Raw genomic sequence first — 12262 nt, 5'->3', positions numbered from 1 at the left:
CATGGAAAGGGTGCAAAATATCAAATAGTGCACTCTGGAACTCAGTCTGGCACCATCTGGAACATTGCCAGTCAACAAGGCAGAAGGAAAGAGAACGAGGCAAAAATCTAAATTGGCTTTTAAAACTTCTGCCCAGAAGTGATAAGATCACCTATGCTTATAATTCATTGTCAAATCACATGATCAAGTCTGCCTAGAAAGGGTGGAGGAAAATAGTGCTTCTCCAGGGAGCAAAAGTGAATATTGGTGACAGTAACCAATTCATTATACAAGGGAGTCTATGTGGATGTCTCAGAGCCAGGAGAGAGGAAAGTTTTTTTTTTATATACTGTCTTTTCTTATCTTTTGAACCTTGCAATGTATGAATATATTACCTACTCAAAACAATAAATAATAGTAAGAACAATAAGATGAAACTACTGTGATACACAGTACATTGGATAGGATATTATCCACATTTGGCTTTTGTACTGGCTGTGTAGCGTCTGAACCACTCACATTATAAGGAAGAGTTGAACCTCCCACTGTAGGAAATTGAATATGCCAGAAATTTGCTTTTCCTGCCTCCTTTGCTGCTAGCACATTGGCATATGACCAAGATTCTGCCAATCAGATGCACTTGCCCCAGACTTGAAATTGGAAACTAGAGATCCAAGAGGGGACTAAACCATATCCTTTCTGGTAACGGAGTGACAGCTACGTCCAATTTTCAGAGTCAGTAGGGAAAGCAGCCATGCCCAGGGGCCAACACTGGCCATGCTGGGAGTGCCATCTGCAGTGACCATCATGCAGCAGCAGTAGCAGCAGTGGGTGCTCATAGAACTAGTTCCATGGCATGATTTCAGCACTGTGTGACAGCGTATCCTCTAAACCTGATTCCTATCCCTTCCAGAGAGTGTAGGAACTATCCAATATCCTTTCATTAAATTCCATTTCCTGCCTAAATTAGCCAGAGTTTGGTATCTGTTGCTTACAGCTAAGAACCCTAACAAGTTTTTGTCCTGTTATTAAAAGAAAGTATAAGTATAGGGCCGGGTGCAGTGGCTCATGCCAGTAATCCCAGGGCTTTTGGAGGCTGATGCGGGTGGATCACTTGAGGTCAGGAGTTTGAGACCAACCTGGTCAACATGCTGAAACCCTGTCTCTACTAAAAATACAAAAAAAAGTTAGCTGGGCATGGTGGCAGGAGCCTGTAGTCCCAGCTACTTGGGAGGCTGAGACAGGAGAATCGCTTGAACCCGGGAGGCGGTGGTTGCAGTGAGCCGAGATTGCACTGTTGCACTCCAGCCTGGGCAACAAGAGCAAAACTCTGTCTCGAAAAAAAACAGGAAAGAAAAGAAAAGAAAGTATAAGTATAGGAACTAGATGAAACACTCTTTAACTTTCCATAAAAAAACAAAATTCAAGGAATTGGATAAATAGGCAAATTGCAGTTTAAGTTCCTTTAGCAATTCCACACATACAAAGCATTTCCGAGCTTGCTGCTGGTCACTGCCTAGAAGAAGAGCTACAGGCCTTTTTATGCCTGAAAATTAAAGAGAGCTTGGCAATGATTGAGATTTTAGGATTTTCCTAGGATTTTCTCTTAATTAAATATGATATTGTAAAAGTGAGGCCACCAGGTAGAGCAGAGCAAAGGCTGCAGATTCTGGTTTGGGGCTGTATGTGACAGAGATTACCAGACCTCTGTTTTCTCATATTAATCAGAGGACTGCTTAAATCCTTCATCTCTGATACTGTGTGCTTCTAAGTTGGTAAAACCCAGAGTGAATTTTGTTCCAAATTGGTTAAAGCAATTCAAAAAGGCGCCAGCAGATACAGACTGGCTTACCCTGTATTTAACTTCCCTGTACTTAAGACTCTTTCTGTAAAATGCATGTTTAGAGATAGTGCTGTACAACCAGGAAAAGAGATCATCAGCTGTCCTCTGTGTACTCTGATCAGTAAATTTATGTACGAGACACAACCTTTCTCCTGCTGCTTTACATTTTCTTAACCTCAAAAGTTAAGACTCCAATGACCTCAGCTGCATAAGAGACAACTCATCAACAACAACAACAAAAAGCTTACTGATAATGTCTGTTCTTGAGTTTATCGATATGAAGAGGAGGCTATCTACCACTCTACTCAGTAATGGGTGGACAGAGGAAAAGATGCGTTTTGAGGCTCATAGAGGCACACACAAACTGTTCTTTTTTTTTTTTTTTTTTTTTTTTTTTGAGACAGGGCCCTACCAAATTGCCCAGGCTGGAGTGCAGTGACATGATCTCAGCAAACTGGAACCTCTGCCTCGTGGGTTCAAGTGATCCTCTCACCTCAGCCTTGTGAGTGTGAGTAGATGGGACTATAGGTGTGCACCACCACGCCCAGCTAATTTTTTTTGGTACAGACAGGGTTTTACCATGTTGCCCACACTGGTCTTGAACTGAAGCGATCTCCTCACCTGTAATCCCACCTTGGCCTCCCGAAGTGTGGGATTACAGGCATAAGCCACTGCACCCAGCCCACAGACTATTCTTAAGTGCCAAAGAAAAATGTACAGTGCATGCCTTTAATAGAAAATCTATTCTCTTATTCAATGGGATGTATCACCCTACTCTCCACCTTATCCTTATTTTAAAAATGAAATCTATAATCTATCAAAAATCCTAGAAGGAGTTCAAAATTGAATCTCTTCTGAGCTAATTTAATTTAGGTTCTTTGTAGAAACATTCTAATCACATTTCTCCCCTAGTTGTATACAGCTGTGGAATAGTAAGGCTCTATTCAGAGTTCAGAATAGCCTTCCTTTCTTGTTGCTGACTCAGACTTCTAAAAATTACATTTGTGGCTGAGACTAGCAATGAAAAGAAATTCAAATTTGGAAAAATTTGGAGAAAATCCTCCTCCTTGCCAAAAGGAGGACTTTTTTTCAAATGATGAATTGGGCAGTTTGTCTTCCATCTTTCAACTTCTTCTTTCTTGGTTTTTCTTTCCCTGAACTCTTAGATAACCTTTGCTATCTCTCCATTCATAAAAATCTGTTTTCAGCAAAGGGCTAATAAACGTACTCCCATTTAGTCGAAGAACAGCCTACAGCCTACTACTATGCAGTCTTCAACCTACTATAATTTGGTTTCAGTGCCACTTCCTAACTCAGCCCCCATTAAAACTTCTCTCACTGCGGCCACCCGTAAGCTCCTAATTGCCAAATCCAGTGGACACTCCCCGGTCCTTATACTAACTGGGCTCCTGTAGGAGAGAGACATTGCTAACAGGACTCCATTTTATTTGCCCAGCCCTCAGAGATGAGTCATGATTGAGCTCAGGCAGTCATGGCAACGCCTTTCATTTTGTCAGTTATTGACCTAGGAAGGGCAAGGACCCTTGATCAGTGAGACATAAGGGGAAATCTGATGCCATCCCCTGGAAAATATTTTCTTCCTTGAAAAAGAATGAGGCACACAAGGAGAAAGCCTTATTGTCTCTACTCCCCTTGATTTCTGTTTGGCAAGTTCTCACATGCAAACTTTTTGCTTGTAATATCTAGCCTGTGACCCTGAAGGTGAAATTTTTTATACCCTGAAGGTGGGCAGAGAAGAAGAATGGAAAATGTGTGGATCCTCCATGACATCACTGGGTCACAGAGCCCAGAAAGACACCACCTACCTCAGACTACTTGATGAGTCATTTATAATGACTGAAGCCACTTTTATTCTGTTACTTGCAGCCAAATGCATCCTGATTAGAATGATCTGTCTGTGTAGCACGTGATATTGTAGACCACTGCTTCATTAAAATCTCTGACTCTCATCTCTATGTGCTCTATGTACGCTTCCTTAATATGACCCTCAAATATGGGTGCTTCCTGAAAGACTAGCCTTCCAACCTCTTCTCTGCTTGCCCCCCATAGTTCCTAAGAGGGCTCTTCCTGGCCCACTGCTTTAGTTATCACTCATATTCACACCTCTCGGACTTCTCTCCTATGCTTTTTCTCAAGATATGTGAGATAAAACTCAACCACTTTCCTTTGTGAACATGCCCCTCTGCCTGTATGCTTCATCTTATTCGATGCTAACTTCTCTACCCAGTCTCCCAAGACAAAAACACAGGCATCATAATAATCTTTCTCCTTTAATTATCCACACCCTCTCCTAGTCTTTATCACAGTGAATTGATTAAATAGTCATGCTCAGTAACCTACTAAAATTTTTTTGGAATCTCTCCATTCTTTCTCCTCTTACTCATTAGTTTACACTTTTTTGCCTTGTGCTAAAACCATTGCAAGGCCTTCTTAACTGACTCATTTTCCAGTTTTGACTCCTTCATCCAATCCTTTGCATTGCCTCAAGATGATTTTTCTGTAGTCAAATATTAGAGGGCCTTTCCTCTACTTAACCTTTCACCGATTCCTTAGAATAACATTCAAGTCCCTTCCTCATTACACTTTAGAGTCTCCTTCTAGCTTCATATCATCTGAAGCCAAGTGAGGAAGGGTCTATTTTTCCTGCAATCTCCTTTCTACACTGTCTCTACTTAATCTACCTGGCGCACTCCCATTTATCTTTGGTTGAGGCATTATGTCAGCTGTGAAGAGTCTTTCTTTATTCTCATCACCGTCCTTCCCTTTCTCCATCCATCGTGAAAGACTTAGATAGTCCCCCCATAGGATCTTGTGCATGCCTCTACCATAGCATGTATCAACCAATTCTGGAATCCTTGACTACATTGTCCAATCTCCATTCGACTCTGATCGCCTTGAGGACAGAGACTGTCTCGTTCATGTTTTTACTCCAAGTCTAACAGATAGTAGCAATAAACATTTCAAGAAGAAAGAATTAAGTGAATGAATGAATGATGTTTTAATTCTCAGGGTATTTACGTTTTACAAAAATAAAACAACAAAACTACTAAGCCATGAAAAGGAATTTCTAATTATTTGATGTCCCACCTCAGGACCCAGTGAGGAGGCACTGTGGTGAATCACGCTGCATGGACAGCTATTAGTCCACAATAAAATCCACTGTCTTGCCTGTTGGGCAAATTTTCTTTCAGAAAATGTCAGAAATTTTGGCATTTCAACAAGGCATTTCAAAGTCTATAAGTTGTCCAAAATTAATTATAGCCTTTAGTGAGCATACTGTAGTGTTTTTCATATAGTTATGATTCTTTTAAGGAACTTGTGTAAAAAGCATAGTTTTTCTTAAGAGATGAATTCAGAAATTTTATGGAATGCATCTGCAACATGTATAGACATGAGAGATGGTTTTAGTCATGCTGCGCCCCTGATATCCAGTTATAAGTTGCTAGCCATCATTGTTAGGCTCAGTGTACACACTGTGTTTAACATAATGTGAGCAGATCCAGCCATTTTTAAAATGTGGTAATCATTGACTGAAGTAGATGTTGCACTCACTCTTCTGCATTTACTTGATTCAGATCTATTCTGTACCCTGTTCTGTGCCCCAAGAGGTTGACCTTTATGGACCACATCAGTTAGGCTGCCCATCTCCTGGGTTTCTGATTGGGATTGGGCTGTGAGCACCACCAGCAAAAGATTAGAAGAAGGGAAGAGAGAGAGAGGTTACTTCTTCCTTGTCAGTTCATGGTTTGACAATGGCTGCATTCCCCAGCCAAATGCCACAGCTCCTGTTGGGTGAAATTCTCCAGGTTCCTGTAACCTCTCCATCCTCTTGCCTCTTAGGCCTGGAGGTCATAGAGGTAGTAACAGTCTCTGCTGGTGCTAGCATAGGAGGGTTTCACTATCCTCTCTTGGTTTCCCTCAACTCTACCCTTACACTTGTATATATTCTCTTCATTAACCTTTCTCTAATCATGCACTTTGAGTGCCACATGTTTCCTGCTGGGACCCTAACAAATACACATGCTCAGGATGCTTAGGGAGATGACAAAAAGCATTAATCTATTTACTCCATCGCCCACAACTTTCATCTTTGTTTGCTCAAACCTCATCCACCATGGGCAGAAAAGTTCCCAATTATAGTAACACAACAATATTTTGGGGTGGTCATCTGCAGAATTTTGGTTCTCTCTCTGTTTGTGTAATTCTAATATAATGGTTCTCAACTACCTAAGAGGTGGGCAGTTACATGCTTTGGAACTGGTTAAAGCTGGATGAAAGGGCCCCTGGGGCAGATGCCAATCAATAAGGTGCATTGATACATCACTGGGCTAGAGCAAACATGGCAGAAAATGCAACAAGACAGAGAAAACAGTATTACCTAGTAATCTTTGCAGGACGAACATTGTATGTGTTGGTAGAAGAATTTCGATGAGTCATTTGAAGTAGGATGGAGAGAGGAAAAAGGATGAGAGACATCCTCCCACTCCAAAAGCCATGCTATGGTAATAGCAGGTGGCTTGATAGACTGGTTTCTAAGGAGAGTGGGTTGCGCTAACTTGGGAGATTTGCTTGGGCTACATGTGTGTTCTTGGGTCAGAGCTGGAGTGAAATTGTTCTTGAAGGAAAAGGTAGAAAGTTTGAAATGGCCTCATTGACTCTCTTTTGTAATCATTTCCCCATGCAGCTCGACCAACCCCTGAATTTCTGCCCATCATTTGCTAAACAAAATGTTATCTGTGTCCCTTGGCTTCTGGGCTTTTGGTATATGTGTCCCACATCAGGGCAATAGGGTTCTGCTTCTTTGTGAAGGCTTGGGAAGAGCCTTAGACAACGTTGGGAGTATATTTGATAATAAAAGCCGTTGCTGCAGATCCCAGTGCACTCTCTACACTCAGACCTCATCAGATGCCTTTCTCCCGTATTCCAATGCAAAAATGACCAAAATAGCCTTCCTCTAAACACTGGGCACCACTGGAGGATTAATATGTTTTACCACTAAAACTGAATAACGTTAACCTTACCTAATTCACACACATGTAAACTTACTCCATGTCTGATACAGACCCCAGGGATTGGAGTCAGTGATGGGAGATGTTCGGTTATGGGGTTAGATAGCAAGGGGCTGGGGAGGGAGAGGTCTGGGGATGGACGTAAGAGTCGGGGATGTTGCATACACTTTTTGGTAGCAAACAGTGGTTTTACAGGTTAATACGATTGTTTAAACACGGCTGAGTGAAATGGCACTCTCTGATGGACCATTTTGTATTGTCATGCTTTGTTCTTATAGATGCCATCCTGCACACTTGGAATGTCCTGTTCCTCCACCAGTGACCCCTACCTCACAGAACTAATTTCTGTTCATCTCTCAAACTCCTGGCCAGGTGTCACCTTCCCTCAGTTATTCTTCACTGACCCCAAATTAGGTGAGGTGCCTGCCACCCCTCTGTGTGCTAGTGGCACTGTTGCATTTTCCTGGAGTAGCTCTGATCACACTGTACTGTGATTATTTATTTGCCTGTCTCTCTTCTCAAGGCAAGAACTGGATCTTAGTCTTCTCTCTATCCCTAAGGATTTCATAAAACTGTGCCTACTGATAGGAGATGCTTGTTGAATGAATGAAGAAATGAATGGGTGATGTTCTAGGATGGTTTGAACTCTAAAACCTGCCAAAGCTACATGAGCACAAATAAACCGGAGTCCTGCAAGACCTCTTGCCACACACAGACACACACATGAATTAATGTGTAATCTTTGCTCCATTTAAAATCTTTTCATCTTGAATCCCTCTTATAGTTTTGTTCCTCTGCATTAGCAAAATGATGGCATAATGCTTAAAGAACATGAGTTCTGGAGTCAGACAGTCTGGGTTGGAGGCTAATTTTTACTTCTTGCTGTGACACTGGGCCAGTGACTTAACTTCTTTATGACATTTTCTTATCTGCAAAATGAAGGTAATGCGAGTGTCTGTCTCACAAAGTTGTTCCTATATTTATATTCATGGAAAAACTTATAAATAACTCATATTTATTTTAGCAGACAGTTTTTGACATGGACATATGATTCTGATATTGTATACATATATTATAGCCTAATGAATTAGTTAGATGTTTCACAAGGGACACCATAACACTTAGAGGCTCTGTCATTTGAATAAATTTGAGCCCCATTGATGGAAAACATGCAGAAAATCTCAAGTCACTAAATATATGTTCAGTCTCTATTCTGTTTCTAGGCAGCTTTATGACCTCAAGCAAGTCTCCTAATATTTTAATCTCAAATTTTTAATCTGTAAAATGAGGCTACTTATATCTGTATAACTTCTAGGATTTTTCAATGACCAAATAAAATATTATATAATATGGAGCCATATGATATAAAAGCTTATTATTATTGTCACTGGTATTTTCTCTACTCAAAATCTAACAATTCAAGGTTTTCCCTAATCCTTTAGGGCTCTATGAAAAGACATTATATTGTGTTCACAAATATCCAGTTCTCCTCTCCTGGACACGGGAAGACTGTACTGCTTTGCCTCCCTCTGTGGGGCCACCTGACTTGTAGCTAAAAGCAGTGCAAAACCTAGGCGTGATTCTCTAGCCCCTCATCCCCAAGCACAGCACCCAACAAGTCCACGTGCTCCAGACAGCACAGCTACAGGATAGTAACTAAGGCATTCTAACTTGGTAGTAGGTAAGATGCGAGGCACCCTTCTGAGTTACTTTATTTGCATTTCAATTAAAACCTCTGAAGATAAAATGTCATAATACAAATAAATGATTCAAGTGATAAAATGTCAGCTCCTATAACTGCAAACCCACTGGGGAATATTTTTTAAGTAGAAAATGTCTGTTATCACTTCAATCTCATTTAGTGTGTGTCTGCTTACTTTCGTGTAGAGCCAATTCTGGGTGCTTAGCCAGAATACTAAATGACCACATGAGCTAACATTAGGGTTGCCAGATTGAGGGAAAAAAATAAAGGACATCCAGTTTAATTTGAATTTCAGATAAATAATGAACATCTTTTTAAATATAAATGTGTCCTATGCAATATTTAGGACATATTTGTACTAAAAGAATTATCGGTGGTTTACTGCAAAGTCAAACTTAACATGATGCCCATGAAATATTTGAGACTTACTTACACATTGTTTTTCTGAGGTTCAAATTTAGCTGAGTGGTCACTGTTTTACCTGGCAACTCCAGCAACATGGTGCCTTAGTCAATGGTGCTTTTACAGTTGTTTATACTTAATTGCTATTAAACCCAAAAGGGCAAACATAAACTAGACAATTACTCTAAGCAATATCCTGTTTGACCTTGCTGCAAGCTAAGGGCAATAAAAGATTTATTAAAGGAGTATCAGTTGCCTTATTTGTTAAACTCTTCTTATGCCCTCTTAATATCCTCTTGGCTTCACCTCTTTTCAGGGCCCATGGACACTATTTCTGCTTCAGCTATTTCGATGGAACCAACTCTGTATGCACTTCAATCAGTTTTGCACAGGAACAACTTGACAATGCCCTGCCTTGTGTCCAAAATACACCCACCTCACCGTTCACCCTGGAGCTTTTTTCCTGCTGCTGACATGTGATGCTGTGAGGCCCACTTGCCGCCCCACACATGGGGCAAAATTTTCATCAGTGGGGGACAGGAGCTGGTGAATAGTTTTTCTCTTCCTCCCCTAACACTGACTGTCCTGAGATGCAGTAGTTTATATGACTTTTCTTAAGACAGTCTTGGGGATTAAGGAATCCATTGCATTTGATACCTAGAGGTGCCTACATTTTGCCTTGGGTTCTGCTTTCTGGAAAACTCGGGCTAAGATATCATATAACAGACGTCTAGTAATGAAGCATTCTGTATGGGAAAAGAGTAAGGATTTTTAGTCAAAGGACTTGGGCTCGATCTAGTCGCTGCCATTTACTGACTGAATGCCCATAGAAAAAAATATTTAACCTCTATGACTTTCAGATTCTTCATCTGTAAAATGGGGGTAAGAATAAGCACTTCATAGAATTGTTATGAAGATTCAATGGGAAAATATACACAAAAAGCACATTAGTAGAGATCACTGATAATTTTCTATGTGTTGGGCACTGTATTGAGGGATTTATGTTTTTAGAATCAATAACCCTGTGAGGTAGGTTCCATTGTCTTCTTCATTTTACAGACTGAGGCACCAAACCAGATGACTTGTTCAAGGTAGCAAAACTAATACATGAGGAAACAGAATTGGGAACCAGGCAGTCTGACTCCGAACCTATGCCCTTAACCATTACATGGTACTCTTCAGTGAACAAAACAGTGCCTGGCACAACATCCATTCTTTCTCTCCTCCATAGTAACAGAACCCCTCATTTATTTCAGGTAGCAACGTACCCAGCTAAATGACTACAGCTCTCAGAACTCCCTTGCAGTTAGATGTGATTACATGACTCAGTTTTGACCAATTATGTATGAGTGGAACTGTTAGGTGGTACTTCTAGGGGGTTTTCTTAAAATGGTAGGAGGTGGGCCCTTCTCTTGCTCCTCCTTTCTCTTACCTGGAACATAGACATGAAGGCTGGAGCGCAGGTAGCTACTGTGGACCCATAAATTGATAATACTAAGGATGACAGAGCAGCAAGACATTGTGGAGCCACCACAAGGACCAGAGATAACCTGTCTCAGCTCTTTTTGTAGATAAGAGAGAACTGCTTTTCCACCTGTTTAAGCCAGGGGTGTTTTGTTTCTATATTTGCACTGTGTGTATGTGTGCGTGTGTATGTGTGTGTGTTTTCTTTTCTTATTCTTGTCTACATAGCCAAATATAATCGTAACGGATGCAGAATTTGACATTTTTGGCTCCCTGCCTATCCATTTATATTATAAACCATAAAGTAGCACATATATTTTAGTTGTAATTATTACATTTAATATTGATGGAGTATCCTTATTAACCATAGTTCCTACCTAAGCATAACTTTGGTTGGAAGTTAGGAGGAAATATGAGCATACTTATTTCAAGAATCGAAATTGGTTGATATTGCTACACATATTGCAGAACAGCTGCTGTCACATAAATCTAATTCCATCTTTTCAGCCAAGGCTCATCTCTCCCCAGGCAATATGCTACTTGCTTCATGTAAATATATTCATTTTCCCCACAAGACATGATAAGGAAAGAATATATTCATTTACCAAGGTGAACTCTGAAGTGTGGAACAAAACCTACATCCATAATTATTTTTGAGACCAATGGCCAGGCAGATCATACTGTTAAAGACCTGAAAATAAACACATTAACAAAGCAGCCAATATTTATTCCTGACCATTGGCCAATTTGGCAAAGGATTAGAAATTAATTTTATGATCACCTCTAATTGTTGTGTCAAAAAAGTATATGTATACTTCTCACAAAGTTGCTATTTATAATCATCCCTATTTATAAAATCAATGAAGTTATATTTCAACCTTATAAATAATGTCCATGTTGTCAAAAACAAAACAAAAACAGATGACTCTGGATAATGAGAATGTTTAAAAAGCAACCACACAGAATTTATGCATATAAATGCCTGCTTTAATCTATTTCATGTTTATACCTTTTTTATTTCAGTATGGTTATATGCCATTTACAAATAAATGATTAATTTTTAAAATAAGAAAAATAGGCCAGGTGCAGTGGCCCACGCCTGTAATCCCAGCATTTTGGGAGGCCGAGACGGGCGGATCACTTGAGGTCAGGAGTTTAAGACCAGCCTTGCCAACATGGTGAAACCCCATCTCTACTAAAAATACAAAAATTGGCCAGGTATGGTGGCATGTGCCTGTAGTCCCAGCTACTAGGGAGGCTGAGGTAGGAGAATCGCTTGAACCCAGGAGGTGGAGGTTGCAGTGAGCCGTGCCACGCACTCAGCCTGGGCCACAGAATGAGACTCCATCTCAAAAAAAAAAAAAAAAAAGAAGAAAAGAAAAACTAAAATCACCAAGTACTTGAACTAAATGAATTAGTGCAGCAAGGCAGCGAATCTAATTTGAGTTTTTTTAGTGACTTTGACAAAAATAGAAACATATTGGGCTATATATTAAGTTATATTTGACTTCTTGCCTAATTAGACGGAGCAAATACAATTTTTCTAATTTTTTAGTTTTTCTAAACTATAATTTTTCTAAATTTTTCTAAAATGAAAAATTTTCAATCTGGTTTCAAGGATGAATTGCTACAAGATCTTTAGAAAATGGAAAACAATGTCTTCAACTGCAATTTTGTAAAATTATGAAGGTATTCTGGGTAACTTTTCTATGTTGATCCTATATAAAGCCTGAAAGTATAAAATTATAACTCAGTAAAGGTATTTTATTGGTGACATTATGTGAAATTGTATAAGAAATTTATTTGTTCATGATCCGATTCTGTGGTTTCAGCAAAACAAAT

At 39.9% G+C, this 12262-nt stretch overlaps 2 long non-coding RNA genes across 2 annotated transcripts in view; one reads left to right on the top strand and one right to left on the bottom strand.

The window, feature by feature from the left end:
• The window catches only part of LOC105473668 (uncharacterized), a 78175-nt gene that overhangs the window by 45699 nt on the left and 20214 nt on the right, over positions 1–12262 (top strand). The window lies entirely within an intron of this gene.
• Positions 1–12262, bottom strand: part of LOC112425188 (uncharacterized) — a 32351-nt gene that overhangs the window by 882 nt on the left and 19207 nt on the right. Inside the window, exon 2 of the long non-coding RNA XR_003016253.2 lies at positions 11026–11111. This is a non-coding gene — a long non-coding RNA (uncharacterized lncRNA). The remainder of the gene's footprint in view (positions 1–11025; positions 11112–12262) is intronic.

Source organism: Macaca nemestrina, chromosome 7 (assembly GCF_043159975.1).
Source record: "Macaca nemestrina isolate mMacNem1 chromosome 7, mMacNem.hap1, whole genome shotgun sequence".
NCBI classification, from domain to species: Eukaryota; Metazoa; Chordata; class Mammalia; order Primates; family Cercopithecidae; genus Macaca; species Macaca nemestrina.
The sequence above is the reverse complement of the archived record's forward strand: the minus strand, read 5'-3'. Positions and strand labels throughout refer to the sequence as shown.